The sequence below is a fragment of the Schistocerca cancellata genome, chromosome 9, assembly GCF_023864275.1.
Source record: "Schistocerca cancellata isolate TAMUIC-IGC-003103 chromosome 9, iqSchCanc2.1, whole genome shotgun sequence".
Taxonomy (NCBI): domain Eukaryota; kingdom Metazoa; phylum Arthropoda; class Insecta; order Orthoptera; family Acrididae; genus Schistocerca; species Schistocerca cancellata.
The window spans coordinates 460,852,656-460,868,225 of NC_064634.1; positions in this window are offsets into that span (position 1 = coordinate 460,852,656).

The window sequence follows — 15,570 nt, forward strand, 5'->3', positions numbered from 1 at the left end:
GTGTCTAATTATTCTCGCAGTATCGCATCTCTCACCTCATCTTGATCTACTTCCTCTTCCGTTGGGACAGTATTATCTTCAAATTCCTTTCCTTCATAGGGAGATATTAGTCCAGAAGAAAATAGTCACGCGAGCAGAGCGACCACCTGCGAGCACCTCCCGTGGGTATTGTGATGTAATTACTAGGCAAGCGTGGAAACACTTGCACGCTCGCACTGGGCGCGAGTCACGCTTCTCGGAAAGACACATCACACTGTGGCACAGCTAGACCACTAGACAAAGACACGCAAACTCTGGCGCCAATCACGCAACACGGCGAAATACGGCGCCTCTTAGAGTGGCAGTGCTGACTGTTCCCACTGTTCTCGTCAGAGACGGAGACGGACACTCAGACACAACGCAAGTGCGATGTGCAGCCCTGGCTTAAGATCCACGCGGCACAAGCGGTCACTTGCTGCGTCAAGCTTAGAGCGGTGGCCGAGGGGGCCGAGCGCAAAATCGTAATGAGTAGCGGAAACTCACACGGTTGAAAGCATACGGTAACAAAAGCAAAAACATCCCAGTAAACGTGGTTCAATAAACTCCCACCGTATGGTTGCGAACTGCCGTAGACTTCTGTATGAAATGCTGTCCTACTTAGTACTCGTTGGCTAGTTACGGTGGTCCAGTCTGGGCTCCATGTATGACAGCGGAACTTGTTAGATATCCTAACGCCTTAATGTTGAACCAATTAAGGTTGGAAAAATAATTAATACCAACTATGACCACCAGGTGCACATCTAGCACTGTATACCGTTTGTATGACGATATGACAGCCACGCTGTTATTTGACAGGTCATAACGTCAGTGAACAGAATGGCTATCGAGAAGACACACCGTGCACTATTATTGAAACTGTTTTATGTGAGCGACAGCAATTACAACGCTGCATTCAGAAAGTATCGCCCACTGAAAGGTCTGAGGAGAGACCTGATGTCATTAAACGGTTTAAAGAAGACGTTAATCAAATTCGGAAGAACAGTTGAGTTTGGTGTGGCACCGGGAAGAGGATGCCGTCCTATCCCGTTGCAAGTTACTGACGAGGTTGCTGTTGCTGTAACTGACCACGCAGCGCGTACCTCGGATAATGCTAGTTCCCGCGCTGTGTCACAAGCATCGTTGACCATCCCACGGTCAACAGTAATGAAAGTGTTACGGTGTATTTTACACTGGCCCCCGTACAAGATCCAGATGGTACAGCAACACGAAACACCTGATCAGGTTCGCAGGGGAGCTTCTGTAAAGCTTGGGAGGTAGGAGACGAGATACTGGTAGAAGTAAAGCTGTGAGAAGGGGACGTGAGTCGTGCTTGGGTAGTTCAGATGGTAGAGCACTTGCCCTCGAAAGGCAAAGATCCCGAGTTCGAGCCTCGGTCCGGCACACAGTTTTAATCCGCCAGGAAGTTTCACATTTGTTCTCGTTCCGTTCTTCTTTGAGGAGATTGACTGTCAGGTACACCGTGACGTCAGCACGTTGTCGAGACTTCCTCATATAGCACGTAGTACCTGCTTCGGAAGAGCGCATCTGTGTGGAAACCATTATTCTCATGCAATATGGGACAACACCTCTTGTCGCTCGCCCAGTGGGAGACGTGCATAATCCAACCATCCACGAACGTGTTATGACCAGAGGTTTCTCAGATGCATGATCTGTAAGATCGCCAGATCTGAATCCGTGTGATTTTCGGTTTTGGGGAGATCTAAAAGAGTGCGCCTGGCAGAATAATTTGAGTCTCTCCCTCATCTGAATGCCAGTATACAGGAACACGTTGCTCAGATTCCAACGAACTGATGAGTGCAACTGTTGATCATGCCATTTCATGAATGCAGCATTTTGTAATAACAGCGAACAAATTGTGTAAGTGGCAGTTAATAATCATATTAGCATTACACCTTTCTCACTTGTTTCAAATTTTCCACCCACGTCTCGTTCCTAACATAAGAGAATATTTCTAAACGTCTTTCTTGCTTTCACAGCGCTAGATTTGCAACTAGTGGCCAAATTTGGAACTATTTCACGATGGGTGGAGGGAAAGCTGTAACGTCCTGCCAGGATCGTTCGCGGGCATCTGGTTTGCAGCACAGTGGAGGGTCTACATCACACGCTAAGGCGGCTCCACGACGTTACTGGATCAGAATTTCTCGACCTCTGCTGTCGGCTGCAGAATTACAGGGGTTCCCTTTAATAGGTAAGGCGTGCACTGCACGCAGGAAGTCGCTACTGGGGTAGAGGAGTACGTGTGAGACGTGCACAAGAGGACATTTTATGTTAGACAGTTCTCTCCCCTCCCCCCCCCCCTCCAACGCCACCCTGCCGGAATTGAAGTAACATCAGCTACAATGTTTCAGGGAATGGTAACTGGATGGGTTTACAGAACGCCTGGAAAAGGAGCTGTACTGGTGGAGCACGTCAGAGAGAGCTTGCAGTACATCGTTAATATTTTTACTGATCATTCTGTTGTAATGCGGGGTAACTTCAGCTTGCCAGATATAGATTTTGAGTGACGCTTTCAAAAGTGGTGCAAGAGACAGAGATTCGTGGAACGTTATTCCGAATGTACGATCCGAAACAGATAGAGAGCCAACTCGTGTAAGTAACGTCTTAAGAACTACTAGCAACAAACACACCTCAACTTATCGAAGCAGCCTATGTAAGGGGAAGTATCAGTAATCACAAGGCAGTGATAGCAATTATGCCTACGGGATTTACAAGGAATATTAAGGAAAGTAGAAAGATATATTTGCTTAGCAAGAGTGGTTCAAATGGCTCTAAGCACTATGAGGCTTAACATCTAAGGTCATCAGTCCCGTAGACCTAGAACTACTAAAAACCTAACTAATCTAAAGACATCACACATTTCTATGCCCGAGGCAGGATTCCAACCTGCGACCGTAGTAGCAGCGCGGTTCCGGACTAAAGCGCCTAGAACCGCTCGGCCACAGCGGCTGGCTAGCAAGAGTGGGAGGACACAAATTGCAGAGTACGTAAGTAGTCAGCATCAAACATTCAGTGGTGAGGTCGAAGATATGGAGCGCAAATGCAAAACTTTTAGAAGCATAGTTCAGTATATGTTCCGAGCAAGGTCTTAAGATTTGGGAAAGATTCCCTCAAGGTTTAATACCCATCTTAGACAACTGCTACTTAATCATAGAGGGCTTCATCAAACATTCAAGAGATGTCTAACTCTAGCTGACAAATAAAAGCCGAACGAAGCGAAAATGAGCAAAAGGAGAGCAATGAGATAAGTTTTCGTTACTGATAATAACTTGACACCAGTGCCTATGAGTTTAATTTGTACACCACAGCACTGAAGATGATCACTATGTGACTGAAAATCGATTTTGCTGTCAATAAACCATCAATATTACGGCCAACTCTGACCTTCCTTTTAATGATAGAATCGTTCAGTAACTATTACAGCAAAATTTTGTGAGCAACTGAGTAAAACCCATAGAGTTTTGCCCTTACGTAAGATCAGTGAGCTGTTCGAAATCCTCTACGCATTCACTCAGTGACCAGACTGGTACCGAAACTAAAGATAACAGACAGGAAGCCAAAATACTGAATTCGGTCTTCCGAAACTGTTTCACTGCGGTAGATCGTAACACTGTCGCTTCTTTCAATCGTCGTACGAAAGTCGAAATGACAGATATTGAGATAACCGATCGCTGAATAGAAAAACAACTACAATCGTTTAGTATTGGAAAGGCATCAGGGACAGATGAGATACCTATAAGATTCTAGAAAGACCATGCGAAGGACCTTTCTTCTTGCAGCAGTCTCTGCCGGGAACAGCGAAGATAACCTAGTGACTGGAAAACGCAGAGATCATTTTCGTTTTCAAGACAGGTACTAGGACAGATGCACTTAATTACAGCCCATATCGTTGAAGTCAATCTGTTGTGGAATTATTTTTGTTCACAAGAATTACGACGTTCTTGGACAACGAAAATTTTCTCTGTAAAAATCAACATGGATTTCGCACACGGAGATCTTGCGGGATTCAATTCCTCCATGACATCCACAGCGGTGTAGACAAAGGCGCTCGGGCTGACATCGTGTTCCGTGAATTCAGGAGGGCGTTTGACGACGACTCACTCTGCCGTTTGGTGGGAGAGAAACGAGTCTATCGAGTACCGGACCAAGTTTGCGGCTGGATTCTAGAATTCCTTGCAGATAGAACACAACACGTCTTTCTTAATGGAACAAAATCGTAGGATACAGAGGTAATTTCCGGAGTACCCCAAAGAAGTATGATAGGGCAGATGCAGTTCACAATGTATATAAATTATCTAATAGAATACGTTAAAAGCGCTGTAAAACAGTTCGGAGATGATGCGGTTGTGTATAAAAAAATTAGCAACGCAGTAAGAGAATATGGATTTGCAGCATGGCATGATTGGTGAATGGTGCAGGCTCTGGCAGTGGACCCTGAACGTAAATAAATATAGCATACTGCGCATACATAGGAAAAGAAATCCGCTATTGTAAGAGGGTGAGTCAAATGAAAAGCTTAAATATTTTTTTAAATATTATTTATTGTGCAGATGTGGTACAAAGCTGTATCACTTTTCAGCATAATCTCCCCCACGCTCAATGCCAGTCCTCCAGCGCTTACAAAGTACATAAATTCCTTTAGAAAAAATTCTTTTGGTAGGCCGCGCAACCACTCATGCACCACGTGGCGTACCTCTTCATCAGAACAGAACTCCTTTCCTTCCATTGCGTCTTTGAGTGGTCCAAACATATTGAAATCACTTGGGGCAAGGTCTGGTGAGTATGGTGGATGAGGAAGACACTCAAAATGCAGGTCTGTGATTGTTGCAACTGTTGTACGGGCAGTGTGGGGCCTTGCATTGTCATGTTGCAAAAGGACACCTGCTGACAGCAATCCACGTCGCTTTGATTTCATTGCAGGCCGCAGATAATTTTTTAGGAGATCAGTGTATGATGCACTTTTGACAGTGGACCCTCTAGGCACTTAATGCTTCAAAATGACGCCTTTTTCGTCCCAAAAGAGAGTCAGCATAACCTTCCCTGATGACGGTTCTGTTCGAAACTTCTTTGGTTTTGGTGATGAGGAATGGCGCCATTCCTTGCTCGCTCTCTTCGTTTCCGGTTGGTGGAAGTGAACCCAGGTTTCGTCCCCAGTAATGATTCTTGCAAGGAAGCCATCACCTTCTCGTTCAAAGCGCCCAAGAAGTTCTTCACAAGCATCAACACGTCGTTCTTTCATTTCAGGAGTCAGCTGCCGTGGCACCCATCTTGCACACACTTTGTGAAACGGGAGCACATCATGCACAATGTGGTGTGCTGACCCATGACTAATCTGTAAACATGCTGCAATGTCATTCAGTGTCACTCAGCGGTTTTCCTTCACTATGGCTTCAACTGCTGCAATGTTCTGTGGAGTCACAACTCGTTGTGCCTGACCTGGACGAGGAGCATCTTCCACTGAAGTCACACCATTTTCGAACTTCCTACTTCATTCATAGACTTGCTGCTGTGACAAACATTCATCACCGTACTGAACCTTCATTCGTCGATGAAATTCAATAGGTTTCACACCTTCACTACGCAAAAACCGAATGACAGAACGCTGTTCTTCCCTGGTGCAAGTCGCAAGTGGGGCGGCCATCTTTATACTTATACTGCGACGGTATGTGTGTACTGCACTATGCTCCACCTACAGGCCATTCTGCACGCTTTTTGTAGCACGCTTACCAACTTACAGGATAACGGAGCGAAATTTCAATTTGTTATTACAAATTTAAGGTTTTCCTTTGACTCACCCTCGTACAACTACACTACTGGCGACATACTGCTGGAAAAGATATCTATCGTAAAATATCTAGGATTAACTATCAACAGAGACTAAGTGGAATAGCCAAATGAAACAATTAGATGGTAAAAGCAGATGCCTAATTGAAATTCATGGGAAGAATCTTAAGAAAATTATACACGAAGGAAGAGACCCATAAGGCGCTTGTTCGACCTATTCTTGAGTGTTGTTCAGGAATATGGGACCCTTACCGAGTAGGACTGATAGGAGAGATGAGAGATAGAGGAGACCCAAGGAGGCGAGTTCCGTCGCGGGATCGTTTAGTCGGAGCGAGAGTGTTTCGGAGACGATGGACAAACTCCAGTGGCAGTCGCTGCGAGAGGTTTAATTCTGTAATTTCGACAAATTAATTTCCGGTAAGAGCCGCACAACGTGTTACTTCCTCAGACATACATCTCGCGAAATGATGACGGCGATAAAACTCGAAAAATTAAAGCAAATACCGAGGCTTACCGACAGTCATTCTTCCCACGCGCCATTCGCGAGTGGAACAAGGAACGGGGGATCAGTTAGTGGTACCAGAAGTAGCCTCCACCACACACCGTTACATGCCTTGCGGAGTATCATACAGAAGTAGATACGATCGTGAATGGCAGTAACGACTACTCATTTTGGTGCATAGCGAGTGATGTTACGATATTTCAAATTTGAATCTTGCGTTAAACAATTGAAAGAGACTTGTAGCTAAGTAGCTTCCAAACTGAGCGTCGCAGTGGATCTGCTAACAGTGTGGTCAAATGATAGACTGTGCTGTATATTATTTGCGACCCTCAAGTACGTCTCAAATATTAGAGTGACGCATAAGTTCGTAGTGTTCTTCCGTAAGTTTAATAAACACGACAAATAAACATAATAGAGACTTCAGTAACCAATAATATGTTCTTCTTCAGTACATATGTTTTTGAATGTGGTCCTCCTTTAGCAAAACACAATTTTGTTTTTTATCCCAAACACGCTTCACTGCAGTTGCAATATCATCAGCGGGCTTTTATTTTATGGCTGTCAAACAGAAAGAAAGTTGTTTGCTGTTTGTATACATGTAAATATTGGTTTCTAAAATCGTAATTACAGAGTTTTGAAGAAATGCATAACATTATGAATTCGTATCTTTTTACCACATGCTATGGTTTTCCTGGTGTATTATGTTTTTACAGTGACTGTTTTCTTTCACAGTTTGTCATGTGCAACCATATACAACTTAATGTACGAAAATTATTTAAGCAACATTTACGATTTGGAAACTGTTATGCCTGAAATTAATTAATTCTGTGTGGAAGGTTTCTTAAATAATTTGTCTACATTAAGTTTCAACGCGGCCGGCCTTATCAGCCGGGGTCAAAGGTCAAGCTCAGAGAGCTGACGTAACATGCTGTTCTCGCTCTATGCCGACAGATTCTAGATGTACCCTTGTCCGTTTTTAAGCTACGCTACAGATCAATTTATTTATGAAAATACAAAGTACAATCACCAACAAACTTTACATATTCACAAGTACCTTTGCCTTTAATCCAAATAAATACAGTTTCATTAGATGATAGCTTACGTCTATTACGAGTATATAAAGTAAAGGGAGAAGGTGACATATAAGTAGATTTGCCAAAGTCTTTATTCGCATTTTCAGTAACATGATAGGTTCTATAAGCGATAACATCACGGTCGACAAAGCTCTCCAGGCCGCCTACATTTGGAACTCCTGAACCACCTCGTACAATAGCGACGGTTAACCATCCGTTGCCATGTGTGAAAGAATCATTGATGTCAATGCTGAAATTTAGTCTGCACCCGCAGAAGACAGCTAGTCCGTCGAGTAGAGAGTGTGCAGCAACAGATTTTATAGTATTCTTCTTCTTTTCTGCAGCTGATGTTGTCATCTCCACGTCCTCAATAGTTTTATATATTGTTTGTCTTGAACGTCGACGATATCTTCTGTAGTAAGGCATCGTGGCAGCGTTCAATGCAGTTGCCTGTGCAGCAGCAGCACAGGGTGGTATGCGGTTCAAAGATTTCCGATTCTAGAGTTTTAGTATATTGTCCGGAGCAGTTGGGCACTCATTCGCACATACATCACTAAGAAGAAGAACTCATGTTTTCTTGACCCAGAGCTGTCACAGTGGTAAGCCACTTGTTGTGCAGCTAGTGTAGATGATGACCAAGTGTACTACCACGGTTTAAGGGTTTTGGATCCTTTTCATTTTTTATATTACATTTCATTTCAACGATTATTGAAAATACTTAATCTATTTTACAAATTGTGAAAGTGACTAATTAAGGCTGCATATAACTTTGTGCAACTGTGTTTTAAATTTAATTAGAGTCCAGGTGGTCGTTATCGAGAACATAAAACGGAAACACCACTGACGGAGTACAACTCTTCCGCCTCGCCGACTGCTGACGACAAGGCAGATCCCATATCATTTAGCTACAATATAGCAGGTCAGCAACTGGAAGCAAGTAATTCCATAGATTATCTGGGAGTACGCATTAGGAGTGATTTAAAATGGGATGATCATATAAAGTTGATAGTCGGCAAAGCAGATGCCAGACTGAAATTCATTGGAAGAATCCTAGGGAAATGCAATCCGAAAACAAAGGAAGTCGGTTACAGTACACTTGTTCGCCCATTGCTTGAATACTGCTCAGCAGTGTTGGATCCGTACCAGATAGGGTTGATCGAAGAGATAGAGAAGATCCAACGGAGAGCAGCGCGCTTCGTTACAGGATTATTTAGTAATCGCGAAAGCGTTACGGAGATGATAGATAAACTCCAGTGGAAGACTCTGCAGGAGAGACGCTCAGTAGCTCGGTACGGGCTTTTGTTGAAGTTTCGAGGACATACCTTCACCGAGGAATCAAGCAGTATATTGCTCCCTCCTACGTATATCTCGCGAAGGGACCACGAGGATAAAATCAGAGAGATTAGAGCCCCCACACAGGCATACCGACAATCCTTCTTTCCACGAAGAATACGAGACTGGAATAGAAGGGAGAACCGATAGAGGTACTCAAGGTACCCTCCGCCACAGACCGTCAGGTAGCTTGCGGAGTGTGGATGTAGATGTAGATGTAGATGCCAGGGACGGTCTAAGTGGCGGGCCGTGTGATCGGCGTCTCGCCTATCCCTGCACGCGTTATTGTCAGCAAATGAATCCATATGATTTTGCCACTGGTTCTCTATTAGAGCAGCTACTCATTTGGCCTCACAACGGCTGAGCGCATCCCGTGCCGGACCTCCCTACCTCGCAAGAAATCTGGGAGGTATCGGGAATCGATGCCCGTTCCTTCCGCATCATAGGCAACGACGCTAACCGTTTGCTACGGATGTGGACATGCGTAAACTGTAAACGATAATAATTAAAATAAATAAATATAAATACTGGTTTACGGCAGCAAATGATGTGACGATAGACACGAATGGCGTTCAATAAATTATGTAAGTCAATCATGGTATGAAAGCAGGTTGCTTTCATTCGGGATTCCAGTACATCATCTTATTCCTCACTCTTGTGGCTACAAAATGCTATTTTTCCACACGATCTTCGTTCAATGCGATGGCCTGACGCCGGCTTACACAGAAGGATTGTATGCCCTCACTGTACTGGTCGTCGGTGCCAACGTCTTTCTGTATCAATAACCTCCCCATCGCTCACGTACTGCTTCCCGCGCTGTGGGCCAAAGAAATCGAAATCAGAAGGTGCGAGATCTGGGCTATAAGGTGAACGAGGAAGAACAATCCAATGAAGTTTCGTGAGCTCCTTCCAGGTGTGCAGGTTCGTTTGAGGCCCAAGTGATGAGGCCGTGTTCCGTCGCCAGTGACGATGTTCGACAAAAATTGTGACGATCAGACTCGTGACGCGAGAGCAGTTCCGCACAGATGGTCGTCCGTCGCCATTTACGGTCTCGTGTTAAGCGCCGAGGGACCCAGCGGACACATGCCTTTGAGCACCCAACTCGTGAGTGCCTGCAGCGGCCGCACCGACAGAGACGTCCAATTGTGCAGCGAGGTGTTTGATTGCCATCCGCCGATCACCTCGGATGACAGCGTCCACACATTCCGACGCTGTGGGAGTCGCGGCTGTGTGCGGTGGCCGGCATGCGCGAGACCGGACGGATTAGCGAGATCTTGTTGCAGAGATGACTAGCGCCACGCCAAACGACTGACCGTGCTTTTGTTCTCCGTAGACATTCTGCAAGCGCCTACGAATATCTGCGATGGTCTGGTTTTTCGCCGAAACGAGCTTAATGAGGCACTCTGCTCGTTATGGACGCCATTTCGAGGTATAGTGCCGCCACCTGTTGGAACTTTATGAAACTATAGGGGCTGAACGAGGAATACTGCACGATGTCCCAGAACAAATTATTTTTCAACTGAAATTGGCCGAGGAAATGAAATGTGTTGCATTACTTATCAAAGGTCCGTCGTAGTTCGTGAGACACGAGTGCTGCCTGTCTGTCTTTGCCTCTCTCCCTCACACACACACACACACACACACACACACACGCACACACACAGCGCCTCTGAACGCTCTTGTCAGCTGAGAGACTTTGGTCGTGGTGCCCCCTCTCGGAGCCAGACGCACTCTACTCAGCGCCTGTAAGGTGTCTGCTCTCGCGAATGGCAGCCTCCCGCGGAAGCAGCGCTGAAGCCACTTGCGGGGGCGGCCTCCGGAGGCAGCCTCTGTCCTTTAATTGAAGCCGAGCGCCCGCAGCCGCCGCGAGTTGGGGGCGGACCCCAGCACGCCCCTGCCTGCACTCCAGGCGCGCCCGTCTCTTGCAGCCTCTCAGCAACTGACGAGCGCTGTCTGCGAGTCTCACCACGCTGTCGACAGGTGCGCGCCAAAGATGTCATATTCATTTCTGTCGTCGTCACTGTAGTCCACAGTCCGAATACGAGTTTCCTGCAGCTCTCGACCCTAGTCTATCCCGTTCAGGCCTTTGCAGAACTACTGCAATCTAGTCCAGTTGAAGATGCTAGCTGTATTCGAGTTCAGGACCCCCTTCTCTAACGCATCCCTCCACTACTAAACTCGTTCACACCTCACCAACTTTCCTATCTACCGTTTCTGCCACAAATTTTCGTGTTCATCCAATCCGATTCAGTAGCTCCTAATTAGCTACCCGATTGACACATATAATCTTCTCCGTTCTCCTACATATGCACACTTAAAAAGCTTGTATTCTATTCTTGTCCGACCTGTGTATCATTCATGTTTCACTTCCACACGGCGCCACTTTCCATATCCTTTACAGTAGATATCGAAAATTTCCCTTCCAGAAATGCTTTTCTTACTGAATCGTCTGCATCTGTACTATTACACAAGGAGTCTCTTCTAACAATCGTCAGGAGAATTTTCTCTGGTGTTTCAGCAGGTGTTTGGGAACGGCCTTGCCGCAGTGGATGCTCCAGTTCCCGTGAGATCACCGAAGTTAAGCGCTGTCGGGCGTGGTCGGCACTTGGATGGGTGACCATCCAGGCCGCCATGCGCTATTGCCATTTTTCGGGGTGCACTCAGCCTCGTGATGCCAATTGAGCAGCTACTCGACCCAGTAGTAGCGGCTTCGGTCAAGAATACCATCATAACGACCGGGAGAGCGGTGTGCTGACCCACGCCCCTCCTATCCGCATCCTCCACTGAGGATGACACGGCGGTCCGATGGTCCCGGTAGGCCACTCGTGGCCTGAAGACGGAGTGTGTGTGTTTCAGCAAATGTCTGCAATTTCGTTTTTGCACTGAGTAGCTGGAGTCAGCCCAAGCAAATAGCGATCATCACTTCTTTCACGTGACGTCCAGTGTCGACGGAAAGCGTCGGTTTTTTTCCCATTACGAACAAAATTATTTTTAAAAGCGGAATTTTACGGCCCATTCGATAGAGCGGCCGCATATTAGACTAGCGGGTTTGCTAATTCACTCCTATTCAAAAATTTAATGACATATCTGTTTTAAATTTTGGGAAAAACATGTATTATTGGATCTCCATTTATTATCGCACATACAAAAAAAAAAAAAAAAACAGAATTTTTCCCTTCAGTTTAAAAAGAAAATCCACTTTCCGAGCTCTTCTATTCTCAGAATCCTTGACAGTGTCACTGATTTCAACATTAATGCCGTGTTAAATAGTAATCGAAAATAAATAGATTAGTCTACTCTGCGACAACATCGAAATGATCTAATTTTTATTATTTTTAATTTAGGATTCCTGTAGGTGGCGTTACTGTCCTTCCAGCTATCAGTTGATATCGTCGCTATTGGCCATCGAATGTGGCGCCTCCACGCATGCGCACTTCTTGCCTAAGACTGGCATAAATAGGGGGCCCTGGTCCTGCCTTAGCAGTGTGTTCGTCGCACCTGAAGATGTCGGCCAGTTGCGCTGACGAAATATTGTGGAGTTTTCACTATGACATCCGACGTCTCGCCCGAGAACCATAAATACAACATGTCCGTCGGGAAAGCCTCAAGCAACACTTAGAAAAAGATGTCTCACTGTGAGCTATCGTGACTGATAATGTTAGCTAATTCTAAGTGCGGCAGATAAATTCGGAAATATTGGAATTAAACTGTTTGAGAGCAAGTAATTTAATATGTCCAATGACGTTATGGGATCATAAACAAACAATGTTCCATTTAATTAAAAACATCATTTTCATCAATATCAAAATTTGAGCCGCTGCTCAATTTTTTTTAACTTGAACAGAGCCTCTTTCTTTCTTCTGAATCCAATTTCCTCCAATTACAAATAAGTTCTGTAGAAAGGAGGCAGCTGCTTGGTTTTCATTTAAAATGTCGAAACGATCGTCAGATTTTGTCATAGCGATGTCCAGCAAGTAATAGTTCAACCGTATTTTGAAATACGTTTCTGCGTCTATCATTGGCTCATCTGTACCCTCGTAGATGAAATGTTTACTCCTGGGACGGCGACAGGTCGGTGCGGGAAATTCTGTCTCGACATCAGCCTCTTTCCACTTACGTCTCTTGCATTACCGATCATTTCCCTGGGCGCGGATTCAGTCCGAAATGCGAGTAATTCGTTTTTAGCTGGGGATATCACTTTACCCGCTTCTGAAAGAACAACGGTTGATTTTTCTAAAGCTTTGCTTTGGACAGTATGTCGTAACAGATCCCAACGGAGCATATTAATTTAAACGGCTTTAACTATGCTATTAAAAGTTTGTCCATGCTTCTCCTTACAGTTTATATGTTACCATGAGAGTAAATGTTACATCAAGCATCACAGATCTTACCTTAGTTGACATGAAGTACTTTCAACGCTGCGACTCTGCTCACCCACCGGCTAGTGGACAACGGCTTTAAAGTCAAAATGGGCGCTTCGCTAATAAGTATTTGCCATCGTGCTCTGGAGGCGGCAAAAACCACATAGGTTTCTTGAACTGCAGAAAAAAGGCTGCTATTTCTGGCGAACTTCCGGCAGCGTCGTTCAGAACTGAACTGTGGTTGTGTTTCGAGCAACGGGTGTAAAATGCACCTGAGTTAAGGTCTAGTGTTTTTTTTTCCGAAGACCTTCATTTTTACTTCGTATTCTCGCCATTATCGTAACCTTGACAGCGCATGTCTTGCAAATCAGTATTACATGTTGACAAGAAATCTAACAGAATTAATGTAGTTAACCCCCTGCAATCTGTGATTGCGAATAATCCCAGAAAATGTTCCTTTGCTTCAGCTCTGTTTGTAGAGAAATTAAGAAAAACGAATCCAACTACTACTGAAATATGTTCTTCGTGTGCTAAGTCGGGTGCGCAATCTAAAATAACAGAAAAATATTTTGATTGTTTTAAGCTAAAAATAGTGCTTTTTAGCTCTTTCCCCCAATAAATGAATAATTTCATTTTGCATTTTATGGCCGAGATAACGACAAGGCGGGATGCGAGCGACGTGATCGTCCGACACATCATCGAAATCAGAATCACATGGTCGCTTCAAAAAATTTATAATTATCATACTGGAATCATTTTTCTGACTACCCTCTTAGCGCTAAACATTGTCGTCCTAAAAAGTAAATTAGATGAATTGTTCTTTGTATTACAGCCATCCATCTTCCTTTCTCACGTTCAGTTTCGACTGGGTCAAGGAGCCTGCAATCCCTGGTTTAAAAATATCAGTTTTTAATTCCAGCATTTTTTGACGTTCAACACATACTCTACACCTTTTTCGTGGCGTTCTATACTTCTAGACAAGTGTTGCCAATCTTTGTGACCCATTTTGTCACTGAAATCAGTGACATCGACATCAAAAACCTTACGGTGAAAACAATAAATGGAACGACTTGATTTTGAATATACGAGCCAGACTGTTTTAACGGTTTCGTCATTTCATAGCTTCTTTGTATAGTATGCTCCTGAAAATGATCTAGTTTTACTCTTCGCTTGATGGACAAATTTATTTATCTGTACTGGTCCATGATCTATTAAACAAGTCCTGAAGTTATTTACTATCACTTGAGACCATGACGCAGGATCAATCATGGCATCTTCACTGATCATCTCTCCAGAAAACACAGCGCCATTTTCACAGGAATCAATTACAACAATTACCGGCGAAAGTGAAGAAGTAACTGCAAAAACTTTTTGTTTGTCCTCTTTAACCACACCTAAGGAAGCAGAAGACTAGGTACAGAAATAAAAGCAAATAGATTCGGTAAGGTACTATACAGGTCATTATTGTCACCAAACTGGTGCCTAGTTAAATTATTAAATAAATAAAAAGCATAGCTAAGCGTAACTCAACATCACGTCAAAATAACTCAACAGTCGGAATCAGGATACGTAGACATTAAGCAGAATGTAATAGATTAAATTATGTGGCAAGTCACTGCGATACAGAAATCTTTCTGTAGAACTTTTACCTACTTTAAATTTTCTTCTTTTTCCAGTTTTCTTTTTCTACTCTGTACACCAGAAACTTTCTTTTTCCAATCACTTTCAGCCATCCAAAAAAATTAAATTTTATATGATCATGCTGTACTCAATATACTCTATCTAAAATATAAAATCCATTTTTTCTTGTCTTTTATGAACGTCTCTGTCATGAAAATTTGTTGTCGCGCGTGGCTTATCTAGCGGATTCCAAAGGCAATATTTCTTGTAATTATTGACTGAATTTAAGAATCTAACATGCTGTTATAATCGACACATTAAGAGCTAAAATCTTATGTCAAGTTTAACACGACAAGTAACGCAGTTAGAAACCGTTTTTTTTGTGTGAAGCAGATGCCACTCAAATATTCCAACTCCGTTCATCCATTACTCAAAAAGATAACATTTAACGATTTACAAGAAAATTCACATATAATTTCAAATTTTCAGAAAACGTTTTCTCGCTGACACTCCCCACAAATTGATGGAAGGAAAAACTTTGTCGCTTACTAGATTTTGGTTGTTCTTGCGGTCACACTTCCGCATCTGCCATGAGGATTACATTTATTAGTTCTTTGTCACTAATGCTGTTCGCAACATATTGTGCATATAGTATCTACATATACCACTGAATGCACCTGCAAATTATATCATTATACGGAATATAGTTCAGAGGGTATGACGTGATAGGCACTTAGACGCATCGAAAACTAGCTTCTGCTTACAATGGTGTGCAGAAAAACTTCACCACTTGCCGTGAGGTTTCAACTTATTACTTCTTTATTACTAACGCTATTCGCAACACATTTTATATACATTACCT